At 38.8% G+C, this 21,887-nt stretch overlaps 1 long non-coding RNA gene across 1 annotated transcript; it reads right to left on the bottom strand.

Annotated features, from left to right (window-relative positions):
- Positions 1 to 958: 958 nt before the first annotated feature.
- On the bottom strand, positions 959 to 2,989 carry LOC142637036 (uncharacterized). The gene is made up of 3 exons (XR_012844507.1): positions 2,641 to 2,989; positions 1,879 to 2,000; positions 959 to 1,266 (listed from the first exon to the last, which is right to left on the bottom strand). It is a non-coding gene; the product is annotated as an uncharacterized LOC142637036 (long non-coding RNA).
- Between the last annotated feature and the right edge of the window lie 18,898 nt (positions 2,990 to 21,887).

Raw genomic sequence — 21,887 nt, 5'->3', positions numbered from 1 at the left:
CCATATGTGGCTTACCCCTCAGGCTGTGACCTAGTAGGGGCACCCCTCGCTAGGGAATGTTAGATTGAGCCATAGATATTGTGACCGGGGTGCCACAGACCTCACCCTAGCACCCCAAGAGAGCCAACGGATGGACGCAATGCAAGCTAGGAACCCACCCCCACATGGTACCCGCCACGACTTGAACGAGGGACCTCATGCTTGCACACGGGATCCCACACCAACTGGGCCACCCTTCTTGGGGCGTTTCTTATGCTAAGTTCACTGTATTCATAGCTATGCTTTTGATATAAATCCACCCCCCCCGGGGCCCAAGTCCATCCATCATCTTAATAGTAATATTCTTGCTTTTTTTCTAGCATTCTTTCAACCTTTCAATATTATCTTCTATGTAGTTTGAATTTGAAAATATAATTGTAGTGAGTCACAATATTAAAGGTTGCTACTTTTTGCTATCTACTATGCAGGTGATTTCTTGGATGCAATTGAGCACTAAACCTGCTTTTTTCTGAATTGGTGGCTTAATAATCTCAGCATGGTTATGCCTAAGGGATGGCACTAACGGGCTACCATACTCAAGCCACTTGAGATCGAAAAAGCATATGATCTTGAAAAATTATATATATATTCTGCATGCGGGAAAAATTGGCCTTATAAACAAGGTCTATATTTCAATAGAACTTTTGTTATCTTGTTATTTGGTCTTGTAATCAAAGTATACATTTCAATGGAATTTGTACTCTTTTGGAACAAATATTTTTTGTTCTTTTTATGTGTTTGTTTTAATATTGCATTTTTCACTAAAATTGGTCAGTTATCTGTTGTATATTGATTTTGATGAAAAAAAAGTTTTAAGAAAAGTCTCTTACCATCCTTTTTGTGAAATCAAAACTACTATAATTGGTTAATGGCTTGGTAACATTTCAAAAGATAAATCATAAAAATCATTACAGATATTGAAATATCAAGAAAAGAATAATTGCACTTTATTACATTCTCTTGGTTTGTACTACACATCATTGTAATGGTTTTTGTATACATAAACGAGGACACTCAAGTGTCAAAATTGGACGATACAACATAAAACTTAAGCAAGTCTTTTTGTCTCATTACATGTTTCAAAGTAAAAAGTTCACTCATATCAAGTCTAAAACTTTAATAAAACTAAAAATTAGTCTTGCAAACGTCAAGATATCAATCCATATTGAATGCTTCAAAACCTTTTTCTGGTAATATAGCTCAGCTGGAGCTCTATGCTCTATCATCCTGCAACGTTAAAAAAAAATTCAATCAATACAGTAACATCTTAGAAGACCAATCCTCTATTTACATGCAAAAATCTTACATGATTCATTGGTTTCAAGTGAAATAAACCAACAATTTGACTAGATCTTGCAAAAATCTTATATGATTCATTGATTTCAAGTGAAATAAACCAACAAATTGACTGGAACTTGAAACGTAATTATTATGTATAAGTACTTTTCTAATGCCCCACACAGCCCACTACGCCCACACCTTTTAAAATCAGAATAACCCTCATTTCAAGCTTGGCTAAGAACAGACATAAATTTCCATGACAAAGACAACCCAACAGAAGAAAAACTACATCTACCATAATTCAAAAATTTATCTATAATTTACTACAATTAGAGCAAAAGTTGGCCTAACTGCTGTATACTTGAACAGATGCACCCCCACCATTTGGAATTGCAATTTGAACCAACCAAGTGATGTAAGAAAACCGTCAATTCATGCTCAAATTTGTAGTGGCACCCGAAGCAACTAAGACAATGCATACCTCTCCATTATTAACATCTGAAGAACTAAGGAGGCAATATTAACATGATAAATTCTAATATTTGGAAGAAAAATAACCTCTTTGCCAACAAATGGGATTTTCACAAACTTCACAATATCAGGTAATTGAACGGAAATAAGAGAAGAAACAGCCTTGTCTATGAGCACATCCTTGGCAAAATCAAGACCAAGTGTGATGCCTGCACATATATGAAGCCTTCCTCATCAAATTGAATTTGAGTGTTATTAGGAGTTAGTAAAAATGATAGAACTATTAACAAATTAATGAGTGAAATTAATAAAAAAAAACTCAGAAGACAAGTTGTTCAAAGGAAAACCAAGAACCCAAACACTCAAATTACAGTGATCTTCTCTTGAAGAAACTATGAGAGCAACCCGTAGAAAATCAAAACAAAATTTTCTAATTGGTATTACCGGTGACATCAACTACAGACTAAATTCTACATTTTTTTTTCCATCCTAACCCACACCATCATATAGAAAAACCAACAAGTGAAACTGAAACATAAATAAATAAATAACCCAACCCATAATACCAAGCAAAACAATATACCCATCATAAATTTCTTGGCTCTAAATACAAATCACCTCTGTGAGAATGAAAAAAATTGTAAAAAAAAAAAAAAAATCACAACTTTACAACAAAAAAAAAAAGGCCCAGATTAAAAGAACCCATAAATCCCACAACCAAAAAAACCCACCATCTAATTTCAATCCTTAATCTCAAAACTAACTAAAAAAAAAATCAAAAAAATTGCAATGTCAATTTATTTTCTTTCATGTTCCCAATATATATGAAAAGTCAGGGAGAGAACTTACTAGGAAGTGATTGGGCTGGCGGTGCAGTTTGGAGATGCTAAGTAGTGGAGCCGGCAAAGGCGTAGCAGGGGTTGATAGATCGTTGGAGGAGAGAAACGGTGGCCGGTGGGTGGCGCAATGGTGGCTGGTTCGAGACTTGGTCCGTACGATGACAATGGTTTGGGCACGAGAGCGGAAGCGGCAACAACAACAGCAACAGCAACATCAACATCGGGATTTTTTTTAAATTAGAGAGAACAGAGTGAAGAGTTGGAGAGTTGGAGAGTTCATATGAACAGGAAAAAAAAAAAGTGGGAGAAAGAAGGAACGAGAGTGAATTAAATTTTTTTTCTAACAAAGTTCCCAAACTAGTTTGGAAAGAAATCGTTCAAACTTATTATATATCTTTTTTTAAGTGTGAATTTTAAAAATTTAAAAGTTAAATTTCATGTTTCTTATGTTCTTAATATGTATATCAAATTTCGTTTAAATCAAATTTTATTTACTATTTGATCAATGAACTTATTTTTTATACACAATTTTAGATTACAAAAACTTAAAATTTTAACATTTATGATGACATAGCAATTGATTTTTGATTTTTTTGAAATTTTGCCCGCATGAATAATATAATAAGAATACGCAATTCAACGGTTAGATTTTCAAATTTCACACTCAATATAAAAATATTTGATAAGCTTGAAGGGTTATTTCACACTCAAATACGCAATTCAACGGTTATTCCTTTTTTTCCAAGTGACACATGACATGAAATTATTTTAGAACCATTTGATTGAATGGAAGGCTAGGATTTGAGTTATTGCACTCGTGCAATACCCTAGGGATTGCATGGGATCTTAATCCAAATGGTAACACTATTAATAGGTGTACGAGAGAGACATCAGTGGGGTAGACGAGGATTTAGCATTTTTCGTCAGAGTTGTTCTGCGAGAGAGTAAATGGGCGGAGACTGTATGGACCTGTGATGTAATGATTTACTCTTTCTTTCGTCTATAGTGAAAACGTGGTCTTTTATAGCGTTTTTACCTATGAATCCTATGTCGAGTGTTGAAATTCCTCCCTCCCAAAAAATCCAATGTGAAGGCCTGGTGAACAAATTGATATGCATATGAGATTTGGGTTTTAGTCTTTTAGATGACAGTTTTTTGCATATGGACAATCAAAGTTCTGCACTCATTTTTTTTCTTTTCCTTTTTTTTTCTACAAATTAAAAGTTAAAAAAGAAGAAAAACTTGACATGACTTTTGCTACAATTTATTTAAGTAGCCAACTATATGTATTCATAGGTAGGCTTTACAGTAAAAGTAAAAGGGGTTGCTGCCTAAGACCCCTAAGTATAAAAAGGCCCCTTAATTTTAACCAATAGAGTTATTTCTTTCATTGCAATAGTATTAAGTAAGCTCAAATATTAGCCAATAAATAAAATAATTTTTTTTATCGAAAGAAAAATTTTACATCCACAACATTTTGCATGTTTTTTATGCTCTTAATATACATGTCAAATTTTACGTCAATTGGATATTATTTACTATATAATTTATAAGTTTATATTTTATGCATATTATTAAACTACAAACATTTACAATTTAAACAATACATTGATGACATAGCTAGTGATATTTAATTCTAAAAATTTTACAAACATGGAGGATATAAGAAGTAAATGTAATCTAATAGTAGATTTGTCAAAATTCAACTCTAATAAAAAAAATATTAAGGTTGTAGCCTAAGCCTATAACTAATTCTGTAACTAAATTTTATTCAATAATTAATATGACTACATATTTTAAAAATCTAACTGTTAGATAATATGTTTTTAATGCTCTTAACACACAAATCAAATTTTTTGTCAATCAGATATTATCTATTATTCAATCTACAATTTTTTTTAATGTATAATTTTAACCTATATAAACTTTAAATTTAAACATTTAATTGATGACATAGCTATTGATTTTTGATATTCTAAAATTTTGCAAACATGGAGGATATAATGAAAAAAATGTAATTCAATAGTGAATTTATCAAAATTTACCTCTAATGAAAATATATCAAATAAAGTTTTAGCCTTAAGACTACAACTAAATTTGTAGCCAAAATTTTAGTATTGAAACTCCTTTCCATAATAAATATTAAAATTCGTAGAATTCATTTTTTGGGCCAGAAGAGTCTCTTAATTGTTGGGAAGGAGAACAATATGAAGGCCTTTGTCTTGGTTAACAACTTGCATGAGTGAATCCCAAGCCCAAGAATGCTATGTGCTCATATCAATCTCTTAGCTAGTCTAAGGCATCGTTTGGGAGGAGGGAAAGAAATGAAAAGAATAATTTTAGAATATTCTTTCATTCCCTTATTTGGGAGTTTTAATGAAAGGAATGAAAAGTTCATTCCCTTGTTTGGAAGTTTAAGTGGGAGGGAATAGAATGAATAGGAGGAAACACTCATTCCTCTCTATTCATTTAAAATCTCAAATTTTCATTCCCCCGAAATTAGTAGGAATGGGAGGGAATGAAATTAGATTTAATAAATTTTTTACTAAAACTCCCAAAATACCCCTATATATTCAACCCTTTATTTTAAAATAGGGGTCTAATAGTAATATTGTCATAAAATTATTCCATTCCATTCCCTCAATGTTACTCTCAAACAAGTTTACTTACATTCTATTCATTTTCATTCATTTCCATTCTTTTATTTTAAAACATTCAATCAAGGTTTATTTAATTGCATTCCATTCCATTCTTTTCTATTCATTTATCTTAGTTAAATACATTCCATTCCATTCCATTTCCTTATGTACTCCCAAACGGAGCCTAAGGTTCAGTCCAATAGGGTATTATTTGAGTAAAGAATTCTTTTTGTTAAACCTTCCATCTCATAAAAAAAAAATTATATTAATGTATTAATTAATAAGTTAAGTGCATTGATTTTTATATATTGTGTAAGTGCACAATTGCGCCTGGACCCAAAAACACATGTGGGCTCAGGTCCAATGAGCCTTAAACAATGAAATTTGTAGAGTGTGGGCTCGCAATCTAGTTTAGTGATATTCCAAACTTGACGAACAGGCTAAAATATTACAGTATTTGCAAATAATAGACAAACGGGGTAAAATGAACCTCCTCGGACGTAAGCCGATGACAACTTCCCTTTCTTAATATATTATTTCCCTTTCTTTTTTCAAAGGTTACCGTCTTTAATATTTTTCTCCCTCTTTTTCTTTACTCTCTTCCCTCCTTAAATACTTCTTCTTCTTCCCTCTTTATCCACGTATAACGCAAATCACCCTATTAGACACCTGTCCCATCCACCACCCTCTAGAAGTCTTTAAATAATAGCAAGAAGGATGACTTCTACTATTCAGGGGTCATTCCCCCATTAATGCGGCCAGGGAGGTAAGTGCAGGGTCTTTAATGTGGAGGTAGCAGCCTTTTTCTAAGATATTTCTCTCACACCGTTGCGTCTAGAGGGTGCTTAAATCCACCTCTTAACCAACAATTTTTCCAGAACTCTGCCTTGATCTTTTTGGCGAATCCCAGGGTTATTGTGGGTCTGTCCGAGGAGATATTCGTCCTCGGATGAATCCTCAGACTCTCGACTCATGGGCCAACCTACAGTTCTAGGGGACTTTTAGTCTAAAACAAACTAGCGTCTATCAACAAAGCCCAATGACCAAATACTTACTTAGGTCCTTTTAATCCCCACAATAGCCCCTCAAAACTTTATTTTTCCTCATCCGAGGAGAAAAATAGGGTTTTGATCCGACCAGAGCTCCCTTCACACGTTTCGTACATCACCATGCGTGTGGGGATCGTTTCATTCCTAGAAAATGCCGTTTGGCGCTTCGGTTTTCAGAACGCGTGCATTTATGGTCGCAAGTTATACCCTGTTCCCCATGTTCAACGGTGAGATGAACATCCAACGGTCCTCATCACCTCCTGAAAATTTGGGCGGGAAGAATCCAATTTCGAGGCCGCCTTCCGCATGTCATGACGTTTGGAAATCTGCGCCCTTATTCATTTCTTCAGAATTCAATCACATCAGAGCGTCAAACATCATCTTTTCTCTCCAGAAACCCGTGGAAACTTGCATAACTACAAACTCGTAAGTCCTTACTTTCTCTACTTTTTTCTCCTCGGATTCTGTTCTCGGCTTCCTTCTTAACCTCATTCCTTTTTGAAGCTTGCCCTTTCCTTTCTCTTAGATGGGTAGATTTAAGTGTTTAGTTGATACCGCCGCTGGGATGGAAGGCTTTAGGGCCAAATACCATATTCCCAGTGACGTAGGTTTGAAATACTGCCCGGCAGAAGCCGTAAGTGGTTCTAAGAAGACAGGAGAGGTCATTATGACCATGATTGCCTTCATAGAAGGTGGGATGACCCTCCCTATGAGAAGCATAACTAGGGAATACCTTCGCAACCATAGGTTGTGCCCAAACCAATGCGCACCCAATGTTTTTAGGATCTTAGGAAGTGTCGACGCTCTAAATGAGCAGATGGGCCTGAACTTCACTTGGCATGATGTTGTCTTCATGTACGAATGCCACAAACTTAGGAACGTAGGCTATTACATTAAATCCCGGTCTAGTGTAGTTAGGTTAATTTCTTGTCTGCCCAAGTCTAATAAAGGCATGAAGGACGACTACCTCATCGCCTCAGGCAACTGGCACGACAGCCCTCACTGCCCAGTCGTATGGGGAGACCCAGGTATGGCTCTTTAGGAGTTAATTTCTCTACCCTGACCTTTAATCTAAAAATCTTTTGATATTTATTTCCTTTTACACATTGTCCATTTCGATTTCTCATATGCATTGCAGATCTGACCATACTTGGCTTCTTTGGTATTCTTTCTTGCAGATAAACAACTCGTGCTCCCCCGTCTGAGCCACTGCAATGTTGCTGATCTGAACCGCATACTGCGCTCAGAAGTGTTTGTGAGTGAAGACCTGCAACTTAGAGCGGCTCACCTGATACTAGGGTACGACCCAATATTCTCGGATTTCTAGGAGATAGAGAACGCGATTATCGCGGGGGATAGGAGGCGTAAGAGAATAAACGTAGCAAGGCCACACTTTCTTGTCGACCACGACATCCCCGACGACCTCAACACTATCCTATACACATGACCCATCGTGGCGATCCCTTTCTCAACGCACTCTCAAGCAACTGCTGTTCCGGATGAGCAAGTATCCTTTTCGCACACGTTGGACGACGAGATAGACCAATTTCAGCTCGAGGACGTCGAAAGACCCCGAGGAAATCAGTTTGTCGTGCTCTCTGACGAAGAAGAAGAGCCCGCCGAGGCCTCCAGAGTTGCAGGCTTGATAGTTGCCTATCCCAACGACAATTCCGAGAAGGAGGATATGGACGTGCTCCAAGGCCTTTTGACCAAGAGAGGCGAGAAAGTCGCCCAAAAAAGAGCAGGAGGGACCTAAGCTCCTCCGTCCTTGCCACCACCTCCACCTCCAGCCGATCCTAAACCTCCGGTTGAGGAGCCCAAGAAGAAAAGAAAGGGGGAGGTCGAGGAGGCTGGTGGTGAAAAGCAGAAGAAGCCAAGACAGCAGCCTCAGCAAGCTCAGTAGTAGAAGCTGGACAAAGGCAAGGGACGTGCTCGTTCAGTTGAAAGTGGGGAAATTAGGGACATGGCCGAAGTGCGCCGAGCATCGGCTACCTAGACTCCTGACTTGAGATTGGACGGAGCACCAATCTCTTGTTAGTCCAACATCAGGGCATTCTAACAAGGCCACACCCACCACCTGGCCGAGGCGTTGGAACTTCCCTTTCTACTGCCCAAGGATATGGACGCCTTAGAAAAAATGAGCCAGCCTCAGCTGTTTCTTTCTTTGAAAAGGGACTTAGCCCTGGTAAGTTTCACTTCTTACGAATATTTCATTTTTAATGATATCGGATTATTATTAACTGTTTTCCTGCATCTAACTCTCTGATACTTTGCCACAGGCCATTCAAGAGGTCTTTACTGCCGAGAAATTTGTGGAGGATTCTCGGAAGAAGGCCGGAATGGAGCAGGAGATACGATTGGAGATTGAGAAGTCCCTGGGCCAGGCCCTCGCAGAAAACGAGAAACTCACCTCTCAGCTGGCCAACCTAAAAAGGGAGAGAGACGGCGCCGAGGCCAGCCTGAGAATGATGAGGACTCAAGTGGAGGGGCAGCGCAAGCTTCTTCATCAAAAGGACGATGAACTTTCCAAAGCGCAGAAGGAACGCTCTGGCTTGGAGAAGGAGCTTGTGCAGATGAAGAAGGAAGCTTGCACCTTCAAAGGTTTACTGGAGACTGAGAAGAAGGCTAGCTACCAAGAAGGGGTGACGGTGGCACAAGACCAGCAGACAGAGGCATTCGTGGCCTTGTGCCGAGAATACTGTCAGCAGGTCTGGGGCGAAGCCCTAAACGTAGCAGGGGTTCCTTCAACTTCCGAGCTGAGGAAGCCCGAGAACGTTTAGCTTCCTCTTGACATACAGGAGATAGAAGAGGCTCCTGGTGTCCCACATGCCCCTGAGACAGCTCCTTCTGCTCTCCCTCCTGTGATCCCAGAACCCATTCCGAATTCTACAGAACCTTCAAGTTCCAATAAAGAGAAGGAAAGGTGCGGAGGTGCCGAGAAAGACCCACGCCAAAGTGTGGAGCCCACTGTCCCTCCAACAACTACAACAGACAAAGGGAAGCAAGTTCTATCTTCCTTTGAGTTGAAGCTAAGAAACACTGAGGCAACCAGCACTTCTCAGCAAGACCCCCCTCCAAAAGTTTAGGGCCGAGCCTAGGACTTCTCTTTCTTTGTAATTAAAATTTGGCATGTAATGTATGTCAGAATAATTAATGAAAGACAGTTTCGTTTGATTTTCATTTGACTTGTATTTATTTAATCTTTGTGTTTGCCATAAGAATTCCTCTCAAACTATATTTCATGAGTATATCAAGCACGAAGTAATAACGAACGCCTAACAGACTAACTTAACTATTTGCAAACATTTGAAAAGTAAAGCGTTCAAGAACCTACCAAAAACAAACTTGGTTTAGATGATAAGTAGTGCCACACTTTGCTAACCCATGTGATACTTAGAATTCGTAACTTAAATGCTAATAATAGTAAAGTGTGGGGTCCGAGAATCCTACCTTACCAAATTTATGCTTAATACTTAAAGATGTATGACTTAAAATTCTATTTAAACATGATATGTGGTCCGAGGACCATACTTAACCAAATTTCTGTTTGATATTTTAAAACATATTAATTTCTACAAAGTATGTGGTCCGAGGAACATATATTACCAAGTTTCTGTTCGATATTTTAAGAACATATCAATTTTCACAAGGTATGTGGTCTGAGGACCATGCATTACCAAGTTTCTGTTTGATATTTTAAAACATATCAATTTCCACAAGGTATGTGGTCCGAGGACCATGCATTACCAAGTTTTTGTTTGATATTTTAAGAACATATCAATTTCCACAAGGTATGTGGTCCGAGGACCATGCATTACCAAGTTTCTATTTTGATATTTTAAGAACATATCAATTTCCACAAGGTATGTGGTCCGAGGACCATGCATTACCAAGTTTCTGTTTGATATTTTAAGAACATATCAATTTTCACAAGGTATGTGGTCCGAGGACCATGCTTTACCAAGTTTCTGTTTGATATTTTAGAACATATTAATTTCCACAAGGTATGTGGTTCGTGGACCATGCATTACCAAGTTTTTATTTGATATTTCGAGAGTTGTAATTGATAAGTCCATATACATCTATAATTTTAACCACAAATGACAAAAGTGCATTTTATTAATAATAATACCTTCGAAGGTTGTTTACATTCCACGGACGTTGTACAACTTTTTCATCTAGATCAGCTAGTCGATATGACCCTATGCCTGCTTCAGAAATAATCTGATATGGTCCTTCCCAGTTTGGTCCTAATTTACCCCAGGCTGGGTTTCTAGTAGTACCTACAACCTTTCTCAGAACCAGATCCCCAGGCGCGAGTGGCCTGAGCTTCACATGGACATCATACCCTTGTTTAAGCTTCTGCTAATAATAAGTCATTTGGACCATAACTGTCTCTCGCCGTTCCTCAACTAAATCTAGGCTCTTCTCCAAAAGGCTGTTGTTATTTTCTGGGCTAAAAGTACTCGTCCTCAATGTGGGGAAGCCAGACTCTAAAGGTATCACTGCCTCGGCCCCATAAGTCATAGAGAATGGCGTTTCTCCTGTGGACCTACGCGGCGTAGTTCGATACGTCCATAGAACGTGTGGTAGTTCTTCTACCCATCTGCCCTTCGCATCGTCCAACCTTTTCTTGAGTCCACTAACTATAACCTTGTTAACGGCCTCGGCTTGCTCGTTTTCCTAAGGATAAGCTGGAGTGGAGTATCTATTTATGATGCCCATGTCACCACAATATTTCCTAAAAGCTCTGCTATCAAATTGAACGCCATTGTCCGAAATGAGTGTATGTGGTACTCCAAATCTAGTAATGATGTTTTTTCAGATGAACTTCTTGGAATCGACATCCCTAATATTTGCCAAGGGCTCAGCCTCTACCCATTTGGTGAAGTAGTCGATCCCTACAAGCAGCCACCTTTTGTTTCCTACAGCTCTCGGGAATGGTCCTACTATGTCCAATCCTCATTGAGCGAAAGGCTTAGGACTGGAGAGAGGGTTAAGGACTCCTCCAGGCTGATGGATGTTAGGAGCGAACCTCTGGCATTGGTCACACTTTCTTGCATAGTCCTGAGCTTCCCTCTGCATATTCGGCCATCAATATCCTTGAGTCAGCGCCCTATGAGCTAGGGACCTTCCCCCAGTATGGCTCCCACAAATTCCCTCATGCAGTTCTTCCAAAAGCGCCTCCGTTGATTTGGGATGCACGCATAATAAATATGGTCCAGAGAAGGATCGTTTGTACAATTTCTGATCCTCGGACAACCAGAAACGTGGTGCCTTTCGACGGATCTTGTTAGCTTCAGACTTGTCCTCTGGGAGAATGTCATTTTTCAAAAAAGATATCACAGGGTCGATCCAACTAGGTCCAGGCCTTATTAAGTGGATGCGGGCTGTACGAGCAGTGGTAAGAGCTGGCTCTAGCAAATCTTCGACAAGGATAATTCTAGGCAAACTCTGAGCCGAGGATGTCGCTAAGGTAGCCAAGGAGTCTGCATGCGTATTTTCACTTCTAGAAACGTGAGATAGGATAAAGGAATCGAAGCTAGATTGTAAACGTTTGACCTGGGTCAAGTATTCTTGCATTCTTGGGTCCCTAGCTTCCATGGTCCCCGTCACTTGGCCGACCACCAACTGAGAATCCGAGAGCATGTGAATTTCCTTTCCGCCCATCTTATGTACCATGTTCATGCCGACCAAGACTGCTTCGTACTCGGCCTCATTATTAGTAGCCGAGAACGCCAACCTTAGGGATTTTTCAAAGACAATTCCCTCGGGGGATACCAGGACGAGTCCAATGCCAGACCCTCTCTGGTTAGCTGCCCCATCAACGGATACATTCCAAGTTAAAGGTCTTGCGTTCGTAATCATGCCGACTGATTTCTCATCCATGTGTGATTCCTTCAAAGTTTCTTCCAACAATGGTTCGGCAAACTCTGCCACCAAATCTACAAGAACCTGGCCCTTGACTGAGGTACGTGGCATGAATTTGATGTCAAAGGCTCCCAAAATAGTCCCCCATTTAGCCACCCTTCCAAAGTAGTCGGCACTACGCAACACTGACTTGAGAGGTAGTTGGGTCAAAACTACAACGGTGTGGGACTGAAAATAATGAGGAAGCCTCCGCGTGGCATGAACTACGGCTAGAAGTGCTTTCTCCAAAAGTAGGTAACGCACCTCGGCGTCATTCAGCGTCTTGCTGACGTAGTAGACCGGTTTTTGCACCCCACCGTTGTCCCTTATGAGGACCAGGCTGACTGCATGGACGGCCACTGCCAAATACGCAAATAGGACCTCATCCACCTCAGGCCGAGACATAATGGGTGGCCGAGAAAGATTTTCCTTAAGTTGTTGGAATGCCACAACGCACTCCTCGGACCATTGGAACCCCCTCCACTTATTCAACAGTTGGAAGAAAGGCCTGCATCGATCAACTGACCGTGAGATGAACCTACTGAGAGCAGCGATCATTCCGGTTAATTTCTGAACTTCCTTTGGATTCCGAGGTGGCTATAAGGTTTGAATGGCTCCGACCTGTGCCGGATTCACCTCTATCCCTCTATGAGTAACCATATAACCTAAGAACTTCCCAGAACTCACACCAAAAGAACACTTCAAGGCATTAAGACGCAACTGTACTTTCTAAGTACTTGAAAAGTGTCATCCAAATTTTTCACGTGCGCAGATATTGCCTTGCTCTTCAATACCATGTCATCCACGTATATTTCAATGGTCTTTCCAAGTTGCAATTCAAACATTCTGGTCATCATCCTTTGGTAAGTAGCCCCAGCATTCTTCAACCCGAACGGCATAACTTTATAGTGGTAATTCCCTGTTGGAGTAATAAAGGCAGTTTTCTCCTGATCTTCTGCCGCTAGTGGAATTTGGTGATAACCCTAGAAGGCATCCAAAAAACTCATCCGAGGATGTTCGACGGTGGCGTCCACTAGCTGGTCGATGCGTGGCATTGGGAACGAGTCCTTTGGGCAGGCTTTGTTTAAATCTGTGAAGTCTACACATACTCGCCATTTTCCATTCTTCTTTTTTACCACAACCGTATGTGCCAACCACTCCAGATAAAAAACTTCCTTAATAGCCCCAGTCTTTTTGAGCTTGAGCACCTCTTCTTTAACGGCTTCAGAATGCTCCTTGGAGGAACGCCGAGGGGGCTGCCTTTTAGGAGGAATAGCAGGATTGACGTTCAAATGATGACAAATGAAGCTTGGGTCAACACCCAGAGCCTTGTAGGGGTCCCATGTAAAAACATTGATGTTGTTCTTTAGAAACTCCACCAATTTCATCTTCTCCTGGTGTGGTAAACATACCCCAACCTGGAAGAACCTTTCGGGATCATCCGATATCAAAAACTTCTCAAGGTCTTCGCATATGGCCTCCTCTGTTGTCACCACGTTGGGCGCATCCAGAGTAGTTAATTGCTATAAGTCTTTCACAGTCGAGGTCGAGGACTGCGCTTCGGTCTGATGCAGCACTGCGGCTGATATGCATTGCATGGCCATCAATTGGCTGTCGAGAATCTCTTCAATACACTCTCCTGAAGGGAACTTAACCTAAACATGCAAGGTGGAGGAAACAGCCCCCAGAGCGTGCAACCAGGGCTAGGCAAGGATGGTTGTGTATGGGGAATATGCATCGACCACGATAAAATCCACCTCAACCATCTCGGAGCCAGATTGCACGGGCAACCGAATCTGTCCCTTTGGTATAATGGCCTTCCCTTCAAAACTTATTAACGGTGAGTCGTAAGGGGTGAGGTCCTCCAATTTCAACTTCAATCCCTTGAACAAATCAGGATAAATGATATCCGCGCCGCTGCCTTGATCAATCATCACCCTTTTTACATCATAATTCCCTATCCTCAGAGTGACCACTAGGGCGTCGTCATGGGGTTGGATGGTCCCAGCCTTATCCTCCTCAGAAAATCCCAAGATGGGCACATTCAACTTCAATCTCTTCGGCTTAGAGCCCCACTCCTCGGCTTGGGAGTGTGAAACTGCCATCACCCTGGTGGGACATGAGCCAGTCTTGCCAAGCGCAGCGAAGATTACGTTGATCGTTCCCAAAGGAGGCCGAGATGAATTATTCCTCTGATTATTCGAGCCGGACGGCGCACGTCCGCCCCTAGGTTGGTACAGTGCGCTTTAATTTTCCTTCAACGACAAAAGGCTGTTCCCAAGTGATTCCGGAGGGTTCAACGGTTACGGATAGTATGACCCACGTCTTGATGGTGCGACAAAAGTGATTCGATTCCTCTGGCCGGGATCCCCCCGCCATCTTACTAGGCCATCGAAGTAGGGTTCCTTACGGACCTTCTCTAGTAGGCGGTGCATGCCGGTTCTCGGAATACGGTATTAACGGTGATGCGAGGTGCGCCGAGCCAGACTGTCCGGAGTAATCTCTTCTCGGCTTGTTGTTGTGATATCTGTCCGACCTGAAATCCCTTCTCTCCTGCGGGATAACCTTCGCCTTACCCTTCCCCTGCTGTTAGTCTTCCTCAACCCTTTTGTATTCGTCAATACGGTCCATGAGGCAACGTACACTCCGTACGGGTTTCTTAGTCAAGGACTTCCTCAAGTCATGATCGGTTGGAAGACCTACTTTAAAAGTATTGATCGCCACCTCGTCAAAATCACCGTCTATCTCGTTTAACATCTCCCAATACCTGTCGAAGTATGCTTTCAATGTCTCGCCCTCCTTCATAGCCATAGATAACAGCCAGTCCAATGGTCGAGGAACTTTGCTGCATGTAATAAACCGTGACGCGAATGCTCTAGTCAGTTCCCCGAACGAACCTACAGACCCAAATTTTTGACCGTTGAACCACCTCATAGTAACAGGTCCCAAGCTAGAAGGGAAGACTTTGCACATCAGGGTCTCATTGTGAGAATGCATTGCCATTCTCTGGTTAAAGTGGCTCATATGTTCCACCGGTTTCGTCCGGCCGTTATAAATGGTAAAGGTGGGCTGGGTGAACCTTCTAGGGAGTCTTCCATTCTCAATCCTACGTGAGAATGGTGATTTGGAGAGTTGGTGCAACGCCCGGTTCATAGCATCGTTCCCCAAGCCCCTGGAGGGGAGCTTCCTGTGCCTATGACCTAGTGAGCCATTCTCTTCACAAGACAATGTTTTGCTAGGGGGCGACCATGACCTTGAACTGTAACTACTTCCTCGGGATCTCCCTGAAGAAAGACTAGATGAGGATGGCGAATGCCTGCGTCTGACGCAGCGTAACTTCCTCTTAAGATGATTGATCTCCTTCTGCATGGCTTTGGCACCATCTTCATGGGTGGTACTGTCTCCTCCACTGTGAATACGACTCGCCCTAGGATACTCGGTATGAACGCTACCCTCTCGATCCCTCCGGCGCTCAAGACGCTCGAAAAGATCCTCAGGTTGCGATTCTTGAGATTCTGCATGGTGTGAGCCTAAGCCTGCCATGGTGTTCCAGTTCCTTCAGCACTAGATTCCCCACAGACGGCGCCAATTGTAAGTGCACAATTGCGCCTGGACCCAAAAACACACGTGGGCTTAGGCCCAATGAGCCTTAAACAATGAAATTTGTAGAGTGTGGGCTCGCAATCTAGTTTAGTGATATTCGAAACTTGATGAATAGGCTAAAATATTACAGTATTTGTAAATAATAGACAAACGGGACAAAATGAACCTACTCGGATGTAAGCCGAGGACAACTTCCCTTTCTTAATATATTATTTCCCTTTCTTCTTTCAAAGGTTACAGTCTTTAATATTTTTCTCCCTCTTTTTCTTTACTCTCTTCCCTCCTTAAATACTCCTTCTTCTTCCCTCTTTATCCACGTATAACGCAAATCACCCTATTAGACACTTGTCCCATCCACCACCCTCTGGAAGTCTTTAAATGATAGCAAGAAGGTTGACTTCTACTATTCAGGGGTCATTCCCCCATTAATGCGGTCAGGGAGGTAGGTGCAGGGTCTTTAATGTGGAGGTATCAGCATTTTTCTGACATATTTCTCTCACACCGTTGCGTCTGGAGGGTGCTTAAATCCCCCTCTTAACCAACGGTTTTTTCAGAACTCTGCCTTGATCTTTTTGGTGAATCCCAGGGTTATCGTGGGTCTGTCCGAGGAGATATTCGTCCTCGGACTCTCGACTCATGGGCCGAGCTACAGTTCTAGGAGACTTTTAGTCTAAAACAAACTAGCGCCCATCAACAAAGCCTAAGGACCAAATACTTACATAGGTCCTTTTAGTCCCCACATATTGATTGTAGATAGATTTTGCACAAATTATTTTTATAATAAAAAAAAAGAATTTATATGGTTATTTTCATAAAAATCATATAAAAATAACAATATGAAATTCTTCCTCATTAAAACAAAATCATCGGAAAGGCATAAAAAAAAAAGGTAAAACATCTCATAAAAAATATTAAAAATAATTGAAAGCTTAAAGTAGTTGAAATAATTAATTTTTTTTTTGAATTCACTAGAGTGATATGTTTATTTTCTTATTATATTAATATGAACAATTTATATTTAGTAAATATTTTTTATTGACATAATATATGTGTGTGGAACGAACATTGTAGTGGTCTAAATTTGTCTTATGTAATTAGACTCAATATTATTAGTGTAAATACATTTGTTTTATGTATTAATATGTAGGTGATGCACTTATTAGTCATGTAAAATGAATTTTTTTTGATTTTTTTTAATTGATTTATATAAGAAACAATTAATTTTGAAATATGCTTAAATTAGTGAAAATAATTAAATGTTTGTCAATTTAACTTAAGCAATTGGTTTATTTTCTTGATTATCCTCTCTCTCATAAATAATTCAATAATCCAAAATGTGATTGCCATATAGAACTGAAAGAAAATAGCATTCATGAATCATGATTTCTGTTTTGTTTTGTTTTTTAAATTGTTCATATTAGATCTATTTCTTCTTGTGGGTAACTACTAACTACACTTGAGTATTATTGATTGAATCCAAATTCTGGACTGTCCAAGTCATCCTGCAGGCCCATCCATTAGTAATGACAAAAAGATATACTGGGCCAAAATGTCCATGCCCACAAAGAGACGAACATGGGCATTAATAATAAGTGTAGAGTTTCTTAACTGTTTTCGGCACCGAAGATTGTTTCTTATGGTCGGGCTGGTGGGATTAGGATTACATGTCCTTGCTCCTTTCCAGAACGGACAAAGATCACATGAAGCCGAGCCATCCTGCAGGCCCACCCACGAGGCCACGACCACGAGATATGAATGAAAATTTTGTTAGGCCTAAATGTCCAAGTCTCTTGGTTATTTTTTCCAAAGGTCCCTTAGCTCATCGGGCCTCCGTATCAAACGCGCTATGAGAAGCCGAGCCCACAAAGAGACGGACATGGGCATTAAAAATTGAAGTATGGACAGTCTTAACTCATTTTTGGCACCGAAGATTGTTCTTATGGTCGGAGTGGTGGAATTAGGATTACAAGGTTTGAGAAAAAATGATAAATGTCAATTTACTTTTAGGTTACGTTTGGTTGGATGTAAAATATTTTTCGGGTGTAAAATAATTTCAGCTGAAAATATTTTCGGGAAAAGAAAATATTTTTAGGTGTTTGGTAGCATTTTAAAAAATACTTTGGAAAATGTATTCAGGTGTTTGGTTGTGATCTTGAAAATATTATAGAAAATACATTTTCTACTTGTTGCTCACATTTTCTCAGTTTCCAAACAAATATCATTTCTCAATACAGAACAACAAAACCCAAAAAAAAAAAAATCATCAAATTTTCTCAATACAGAACAACAAAACCCAAAAAAAAAAATTCATCAAATCCAGTCAGAGAAGAACGAAGACAGAGAGAGAGAGAGAGAGAGAGAGAGAGAGAGAGAGAGAGAGAGGCGACTGAGTTCGATGTTGAGGCGAGATTGCGCAGCGGAGGCGAAGGTGAGCACGATCAGACCGGGTTCATCAGAGATGGGTTTGAGCATTGAGCGGTGCGAATCAGATCGGCGATGGCGATGGCGAAGGCGCGATCTTGCCGGCGCAGGTTAGGGCGCGATTTCGCCGGCGTGGGTTGGGGTGTGATCTCGCTCTCTCTACTCTCTCTCTTCGTGTTCTCTCTCTCTCTCTCTCTCTTCGTGCTCTGTCTCTCTGTTTTCTGGAAAATTTCTATTTGAAGGTAAAATAGAAACGGAAGTTATTTTACGGTGGGAAGGGCTTTTTTACGGTCAAAGGTAAGTGATTTTCCGGTTGACCAAATTTTCAGTTGCTACCAACACACACAAATGCGAAAAATAATTTTTGAAACTGATTTACCGTTGAAACAATCGCAGCCTTAGCTACAAAAGAAAATTCACCCCAAAAAATCTTTTTTTTTTTTAATTACAATTGAACTTTCCTTTATCTATATTGAAAATTGAAAATCATTTTTATACAACATACAATTTAATAACTTTGTAAGACCTTCCTTCCCAATACGTAAGCTAAGCATGGAAAGAAAGACGTTGGGAAGAGAGAAGGGATTGAAGAAGGAAGTCATTTTGACGAACCAAATTTTGTAGCAATCTCATTTTTAATGTACAAAATCAAAGACTTAAATCACAATTACACAAAGAATAAAATTAAATCTAAAGAGACAAACACAATTTCATATATATAATATATTAGCCACATGGCTCACACCACACAAAGTGACAGAGACAAAATTTAATGACTCAGTACCAAAGACTTTTCTGCCTAACATCTATTTCAATCAAATAATGCCTCCCATGTATATTTCATTTATCTACTTCTACAAAAAAAATGATGCATACTCAAAATTCAGCATTAATAATGTTACCAAATTTAGTGCACTTAAACAATCATCGGTCTCAAGTACAAACACATTTTCATATATATACTAATTTTTTTGGGGGGGGGGGACATGGCCCCCTCTGCCCCACTGTGGGTCCGTCCTTGATTGCATGTTTTGGGATTTAGTACAGTTCTGTCTTTTAGGATGACACGCAAGTCAACAACAAGAAGTCTAAATGGCAATGTAATATGCCTTGACTTTGCAAATTTCTTGTATAATTATAATTTTTTTTTTGATAAATTTTAAAAATCTAACCATTAAATTTTATTTTTTTTATATTGTTAACATGCATATTAAATTTCGTTTAAATATGATGTTATTTACTATTTAAATAATAAACTTATTTTTTATACAACATTTTATATGACAAAAAACTTAAAATTTTAATTTTTTTATGACATAACAATTGATTTTTTGATTTTCTTGAAAATTTACAAATATAAAGGATATAATAAGAATATGCAATTTAATTTAACGGTTAGATCTTTAAAATTCACACTCAATATAAAGATATATCAGGATTTAAAAAAGTTTATCTCCAAACTAATTTGGAGAGAAATGTTGTTTATTGCTTGACCGATAATATTTTCTATAAAAGTGGATTCAAAATTTTCTTAAAATAGTGTATTAACAAATGTTTTAAGGAAATTCATTAATAAGTTCCAGTTATTAAAAGAAATCCCATCTCAGTTGGTTTTTAATGTCAAGTCTATCCTTTAAATAAAACAAAGTTTTAACATAGAGTAAGACTTAGATACAGTACTTAGGTGTTGTTTTTTAAGTTCCTCTCTTAAGATTCTACCATGTGACTTTTTTCTTATGGATGAAAGTGTATTTTTTAAGTTAAGTAGTCACATGACAGAATCTTAAGAAAAGGAACTTAAGGAAAAGTATCTAAGGTTTTGTACATAAAGTTTTGTCCTTTAACATATAACGTCCACTCCTAATGATAACACTTTATCATCAGACCAATATATCAATAAGTTTTTAGTGTAAATATATAACGTCCACTCCTAATGATAGCACTTTATCATTAGACCAAGACATCAATCAATTTTTAGGGTAGGCGAAAATTAAACCCCAGATATCTTATTTTAACTTTTAGAGATTTCACCAGTTAAGCTAATTGGAACCTATGTCAAAATTATCTTTTGATTTAACTATTCATATATGTGATACTATGTTATTGTCAGGAAATTATTGAGTACTCCCGGAGTACCATAAATGTATACTCCTCCCTCTCATATAATTGTGGGTCTCACTAATTAAATTCATGGTGAGACCTACACTTCAGTAAGATGAGGGAGTACGTATTTATGATATTCCGAAAGTACTCAATTCCGTTATTATCTTGGACCAAACTGCAATTATGTAGATGAAAATGGATGAAAGAACGATCTTGATAAAAATGTTACACGTTAAGTATCTAAATGACAAAAATTAAATTTTATAAACAAAAATGACAATTAATCCAAACTTATAGGGTATAATTCTGGAATTGGCCTATTTTAACTATTGGTGTTTGTATTACTTTATATACCCACCAAAAGTTTTGGGTAAATTTTCAATATAGTAGCAGTTTCAAGCTGCAAATTCATTTCTCGCCATTCCCTTAAAAAAAAAAAAAAAAAAACTCATTGCTTGCTGTTCATATCACAATTTTTAAAAAAAATTTAAATAAATCTTATTAAAGTGATAAGGGTCAAATCAAATAAATTGAAATGGAACTATATATTAAACAGTCTGGAAGGGACGCGCACCTTTGACCTGACAACTAAATGGGCATTAATTACTTTAAGAAAATTACTAAGAAATGTAACACAATTAGAGTATTACCATCAGCTCTTCTATAAAAAATGTCATTTTAACACACTAAAAACCTACTTTATTATTTTATCATATCATTTTATAATATCTAATTCATCACATGTTTTATTCTTCAATTCTATACATTAAAATAATATTTACAACACATTAAAATAATATATTAATTTCTCCCAATCATCATCAACAACAACAATAACAATAGCACAACCACCACTACCGCAACAACACTGACAGCCACCACCGGTACAACCCCACATCCACCAACACCACCTTATAAAAAAAATCTACAACCAGAGAGAGGTAAAGTGAAAGGTGTACAGAGAGGAGAGGGAAGAGGGATCAACGACGGCCTCAGGGTGAGATTGGCTATGATTGGAGAGGGTGAGACGGTGAGTGAGATCAAGCATGGGTGAGTGAGATCGATGACGACTACAATCACCACAATCCACCACCACTGTCAACCATAACCATGTAGAGAAAGTGACGGAAAAAAGAAAAAAAGGAAAAAGAAAAAGAAAAAGGGAGAGGTTTGAAACTACAAAACTCCAAATGGGTTTTTGTTCAAAGAGAAAGTGTGAAACAAAATAGTAGTAAAATGAACACACAAAAGTGAAAGAGAAAAAAAGAAAAAGATAATGGACAGGATAAGATGTTGGAGAAGAAAGAAGAAGAAAAAGGGAAAAGGGAGTGACAAAAGATAAGGAATAGGCCGAGAAAGAAAGAATAAAAAAGTAAGAGAGAGAAGAAAGAAAAGTCTTAAAAGGAGAGAGAGAAAATGAAAAAAAAAATATTTTTTTAGCATATCTATCCATACGTTCTAAAGATGGAACGGTACTGCTCATGTGTGTCAAAATTTATACCATTTAGAACATCTCATGAGAAGAATTTTTT

The sequence above is a fragment of the Castanea sativa genome, chromosome 5, assembly GCF_040712315.1.
Source record: "Castanea sativa cultivar Marrone di Chiusa Pesio chromosome 5, ASM4071231v1".
NCBI classification, from domain to species: domain Eukaryota; kingdom Viridiplantae; phylum Streptophyta; class Magnoliopsida; order Fagales; family Fagaceae; genus Castanea; species Castanea sativa.
Note: the sequence above shows the minus strand (reverse complement) of the source record. Positions and strands in the feature narration are given on the sequence as shown.